Consider the following 6,166-nt stretch of genomic DNA (forward strand, 5'->3'; position numbering starts at 1 on the left):
TGGCAGGGAGTGGGAGTAGCACAGTCAGAGGTGCAAAAACATGGAAGGGAAAACAAAATGGAAATAGAAAGGCTCATACAGCGAGAGACGTGTGGGGAGAAATAAAGAGGTACAAAGGAAGAGAGATATCACTCTTGTCAAACAGTGGCTGCTGTGCCCCCACTCTTCTCTCTGTCAGCCGCCTTTCTCCCAGTTTCATTTCCCTCTGTGGCCAATTACCACTAATTAAAATCTTCACTTCGCTCCCCTGGACTCCCCCTTTTTTATCGCCTCCAAAACCTCAATCTCTCTGCTTCTCTCGTCACCCTGACACTCTGTCTTGTCTGTATCTCCTTTGAAGACGTGATGTTTCTGCCTGTCACAATCAGCGAGGGTTTTTTTTTGTTTTTGTACCTGTTTCCTCGCGTTCATCTCATCATCATCTCTGCGCACCTTCTCTACCTTCTCACCTTTCTAATTTTCCGTCTGCACACACACACACACACACAAACACATTTTCTTCCTCATCTCTCTTTCACTCCTCTGTTCTTATTAACAGTGTGGTTTCCTCAGTAATGCCATGAGACTTGACAATTGGCTCCTGGTTAAAGACCGCCGTGCTCAGGCTGGGATACATTGTTAGATGCATTTTTTTTTCTTCCTGACAAGCTTGTCGGCATATTTGCTTCTTCCTGTCTCAGCGTCAGCAGTGCGATTCCTGCTAGGTGTTAAAAAGCTTCATCAAAGCTGCTGCTGCTGATGAGGAGGAGCGTGATGATGATGATCATAGCACCATCAGCTCTGGTGTTAATTCGTTCAGTTAATTTATTTGCCTTGAAGGAGAAAATGGGATTAAAGGGGAAAGGCACACCAGTGCCGAGTAAGAGTGAGTAAGGAACGTCGTTGCTGGGATGAAAAATGATGCTGGCTCCTTTTCCTTTCCCCCGCTGTTGTCCTGTTCAGAATAACTGCCCTCTGTCTTTTTTAGAGAAAGGTGGGAAGAGATAGTGGCAGCCACCGAGGCCTTTACAAGACCCCAGCATTCCTTTGTGCCAAAGCCCAGGCCTGGATTTAAGACCTGTGTCTGCTTGGCTGAACATAAACTGAGCCTGAGCACACAAAGGACCCGCTCGGCTTTTTCCTGCCTTCTGCTTTAAAGGCAGATAAAGGAAAGCGAGGGACAGATGGAAGTATGAAGAGAGGAGTAGAAAAAAAATGGGAGGGTTGAGTTCTGACGGGCAGACGGAGAGCCGTTGAGTATGGAAAGCGGGAGCAGTGACTCGTGGCCTTCCAGGTAAGAATGGTTAGAAACCGAGAAGAAAGAGAGGCCGCGCAGAAAAGAGTGGTAATGTCAACGAGCAGGGAAGAAAGCTGCAGCGGCAGACAATGGGAATAAAGACTGGGCGGGTGTCACCGGATGGCGCTCTGTCAAGTTCTCTTAAGGCTTATGCCAGCGTGACGCCTACTCATGAAGGAGACCACTCACACACACACACTCACACACACACACACACACACACAAATACATCATGGTCACGCCTGAATTGATTAGATCTTGAGGAGAATTTAGAAAAGAAAACAACAAAAGTCTAAACCTTCAGGCAGCGCTGATCAGGTCTGAGCGCCTCCTTGTGGATGTGAAGGCATGATGCAACTTTAACTTTGTACCAACCTAATCGACACATGCAGTGTTTTACCTGGGAATTAGTTTTTCCAAAACTAAGGCAAAGAAAAAACACGTTGGAGATAATAATTTGGATTAGGAATTTATGGATTACCATCCAAGACTTTTAGTCTTTACTCAGGTTCACAACATGTGAGTCATCTGTAGAGATCTAAAGGAATGGGTGACCACTGGTGTTATTAACTCTTAGACTAAAATTTAGAAATATCATTAGTAATATTTTTTTTAAAAAACAAAACATTTTTATTTGTTTAATTCCTATAGTAATACAATCTTAGATTGAATGAATGTTGATGTTGCATAAAAACCTTGTAATCAATGACTCTTCTCTGAACTCTCTCAGGATTTTCATTGGCCTGGTCTTTGACTGACGTCTCCACTCTCTCTCCTCGGTCTGTCTCGTCCTGGTCTGTCTAAAAGGACGTCTGTTCTCTGACCTTTTCACTTCTAACTCTGTCCATCCTTGTCACGCTCTTTCATAGTCTCTCACTGAGGCTTCTGTCCTGCAGACATGTCTGTTGTCCTCAGAGCAGGTGACGTCAGTTCCTTTGATTGTGTTGTTTTCTTTTTTTCAACTTGGTTAGTAATCTTTGAATTTTGTTATTTCCATAAAGTCGCACATACAGTAAGGTTAACAACAGCAACGCTTTCATTGATGTAACATATGGCAAAACTGTTTTGTGCTTGCAGTGTGAAATGTAGTTTGGTAGAAATATCTGTCTTACGTCAACAACCTGCTGTCAACAATCGTATAAACAGGTTTTTTGAGCGTTGTCGCTGACATCGAACATGTTCGTACACAAACTGAGGAATGTGACAAAGGTGTGAATCAAGTTTTCTCACTGATGTGAAGTGATGAAACGCAGATGCTCAGATTCCAAAACATCTCATATCTGCTCTGGACGCCTTTAGTAACTTGGGTCACGAGGTTTTTTCTTATCACCTGTCAGACGCTCTCTTTTCACAGCCTAAAGTTAGCCTTCGTAAAGTCGACAACAGGGCTGACATACATCCTCATCATCGAGACGTTCTTTTTCAGCTATTGTTGCGGTGATTGTCTGTCTCCAAGAGCTTCCACTTTAAAAGTGTTTTTTTTTTAAATATTTCTGTATTTGACTACTTTCTTATGTTTGTGTGTTGTTGTTTTTTCAGAAGCATTCATTGGAAAATTAGGGTTTTTTTTTTACTCATTGTCTTGATTGCCTTGCTGATTGGCCCTCATACTGACCAGAGATCAAACAGTTTGGAACAGATAGTGGTCAGCAGTGATCAGTGACCCATTGATTGAAGCAGCCATACTTCTTTAGGTTCCATCTGTTACAGCCTCTTTCTTGTAATTAGGAGTGTAATCAGATGGATGTGGCTTTTTTTTTACATTGTGATGAAAGTGCTCCAATCAATCTGATTAGCACATCGGTGTTCGCAGATTTAAAGTGGATAAAACCAGGGAGGATATGAATAGTGTGTGATGACAGAACTTTTTCTATCTATCATCGAGACAAAATAAAAACAGAAATAATCTGGTTGCATCAGTGTTGTGATGCAACTCATTCATACCTGTTCATATCTGCCATGAATTGTTTTGACTAACTACCAATGGGATCCATTTGTTCTGCTAAGGTTGTCTTTCCTTCCCTGTGTAACTTTATGCTACAAAAACCACAATCCATAAAAAAGAGACGTCAATGGGATGTCAGTGCTGATTTGTATTTGTCAGAAAACATAAATATAAAGAGCTGCGATTCCCAAAATGAGAGGCGAGGAGCTGTGCACAAATGATGTTCAATTTAATTATTTTCTTTGTTTGTGCTGCAGTGATGGAATTACAGTTTGTTTGTTTGCTTTTCAGTAAGTTACATGCTTTTAAATACAGAGTTAGTGGTAGAACTGAAAGGTCTCTCAAATCTCAAATAAGTTACAGTAGGGAAACTGCAGGAAGGTACGGAGGTGCTATTTGTCATCTCCAATATTCTTCATAGATGCAGTAAATTATTTTGATATCCTAAAAGCATAATTTAAACGGAATGAAAACATTTTTTGTAATAATTCTGAATAATGGGTTGGCAAGATGATGATTCATGGCTTTTTCAAAGGGAAAGGAATTAGGAATTGTTATTTTTGGCATGAATTTTTGTGGAAGTCTAATCTGAGCCTGTGCAGGACTGTGCTGTGTTGAACTAGCACCAAAATGATTACTATTTAGTGTAGAGTTTACAGACAGGAGCCCCTGGTGGCCAACTCTACTACTGCATTTGTATTTGAATTTCCTGGCCTTTTCATGCAATGCTGTGCAAAAGATGACTTTTAATTAACCTTTGATTATTTTTAAAACTGTAATAATACTTAAGTACTTCATACTTCATACATACAATACACATATACAAAACCAGACATGTTGGATTCAGGGACAGCAGCTCACAACCAGATATCAGTGTTTCACAATCACTTCTTTGTACTCTATTTGTAGCGAGAGAGAGAGAGAGAGAGAGAGAGAGAGAAAGAGAAAATGTCTGAAGGGTACAAACTAAATGTCTTTACACCTATTTAACCGTAGGACACGGTTCCCACCTGTGTCTGAATGTTTGACTTCTTCTGCCCCACGGAGGCAGAGGCACCGTGAGTCACGGAAACGCAGTCACAGGATAATAGCAGCCATTAATTCATATTGCATGCTAATGTGCATCTGCAGGCAGTTTCAAGCATCTTTTCTGCATATCATAAAACTAATGTGTTCAACATGTGCACATGTTAATGTAATGACAATTTGCAAATATTTAACCTCCGGCAGGATGATAAAATGTGGCCATTACATGCATATTTTTGCACCGTATGCAAGTACCACAACAGTAACTGCTGTTAGGTGGAAAACGGCTTGTGCAAAATCAGCATGAACGTGATGGTCTGTTAAGTTTCTCCCTCATTAATCAACACCGGCAGAAAGTGAAAAACACTTAAAGAACAGGATACCTCAATGATCTCGCTCATTAAATATGATTTGAAGAGATGTAGTTTGATGTCTGCATGGGAGTTCATCAGATCTAACTGATGGTTTTTGTACGACTCTATCTCCAAATGTTAGTAACAAAGACCAATAAATCAGAATGCTTTAAAAATAACCATGAGACTGTGCACGTAAATCAAATGAACATTAGCATCAGGTGATACTCCCCCTGTTGGTTTAAATCAGCATTTCAATAAATATCTGTTTCATGCAGAATGTTTTTTTTAATGAGAATGAATCCATTCTTTTGCAGAGAATGGATAAATGGAGGCAGAACATTTATTTTGAAGGGCCAATCATGAAGCCTCTGTTAAATTCAGAGACTGCCAGGGACTTGATGCCCGTTGTCTATGACACTTATGAAACAAATATTCACATCCAGCAGAGTACGTTCTTCCTGGATCATCTCCACCTCATCCTCACACACACGACAGCCATGAGTATTGGATTGAGTTTTTTTTTTTTTAGTTGTGGAAGTTCAGATCAGGCATCAAACGAATGTAAAACATCATTCAAAGATGCCACTGAAATTGTAACTAATGAGAAACACTCCTTTTCACTCTGTAGCCGATCGTAGCCGGAGCCAATACAAGCTGTGGGAATCTGAGGCTCTAACTCAGATGTGAAGCTCATTAAAAACAGTCTGAAAACAGTTCAAATCAATGTGTTTGGAGTTCTTTCAATGAGCTTTGAGATAAAATTGACCGTTTCCATTGGACTCAGGGTGATCATTCTGCTAATCTTCTTTTTAATCAACTGCCAAACTAAAACTAAGACTGAGATTCAAGACGAAAGGGAGGATCGTTGTTCAGGGTCGTTCAGTTTTCGGTCATGTGACGTGCTGTTTCAGTGCCTCTGGGCCAGTGGTTCCCAAACTTTTTTGCTGCAGTGTTCCTCAGAAGGGCCAAGTCATTTCAACAGAAATTCCACCACAGTATAAATAGACCAAAATTCAGACATAAAATACTTAATACTTGGAGGTTAGAGCTGTGATCCATGTGTTAGTAACTACATGTCGACAGACCTATGAACAGTAATGTGTTGTTGCCAGGGATGGAGAGGGAATAAAGGGAGTGCAGTTTATCTGTTTGCCCTGCAGGATGTGCCAGTAGCATTAAGTTATAGATTGTAGATTAAGCTCATAATGTGTCTTTGGAATGTCCTGTGCAAAAAGCCACGTCCAGGACGTGTGGAATAATGACGTCCAGGTCTAATGGATCCACACACTGTTCAGCTGTTGTTCACTCGGTGTATCCAAACACAGGCTGGTGTAATCTCTGGAGGTTAACGTCAATCCTTTCAGCTTTTCAAACAACATAAGCACATTTTTACCATCAGTCACACAAACACTTCCATTTTCTCCCTTTAACACTTCTGCTCACACACGCTCTACAACACATTATCCACCACACACTCCTTCTCACATAAATCCCTCATATATCCTTACATACTCCACCAGCTCTCCATCCAGTCCCACCACCACCAACACACCAACGTCCTCC

At 41.0% G+C, this 6,166-nt stretch overlaps 1 protein-coding gene across 2 annotated transcripts in view; it reads left to right on the plus strand.

Annotated features, from left to right (window-relative positions):
• macrod1 (mono-ADP ribosylhydrolase 1) overlaps window positions 1-6,166 on the plus strand; it is a 111,519-nt gene that overhangs the window by 83,748 nt on the left and 21,605 nt on the right. The window lies entirely within an intron of this gene.

Source organism: Cynoglossus semilaevis, chromosome 15 (genome assembly GCF_000523025.1).
Source record: "Cynoglossus semilaevis isolate Cse_v1.0 chromosome 15, Cse_v1.0, whole genome shotgun sequence".
In the NCBI taxonomy this organism is placed as follows: Eukaryota; Metazoa; Chordata; class Actinopteri; order Pleuronectiformes; family Cynoglossidae; genus Cynoglossus; species Cynoglossus semilaevis.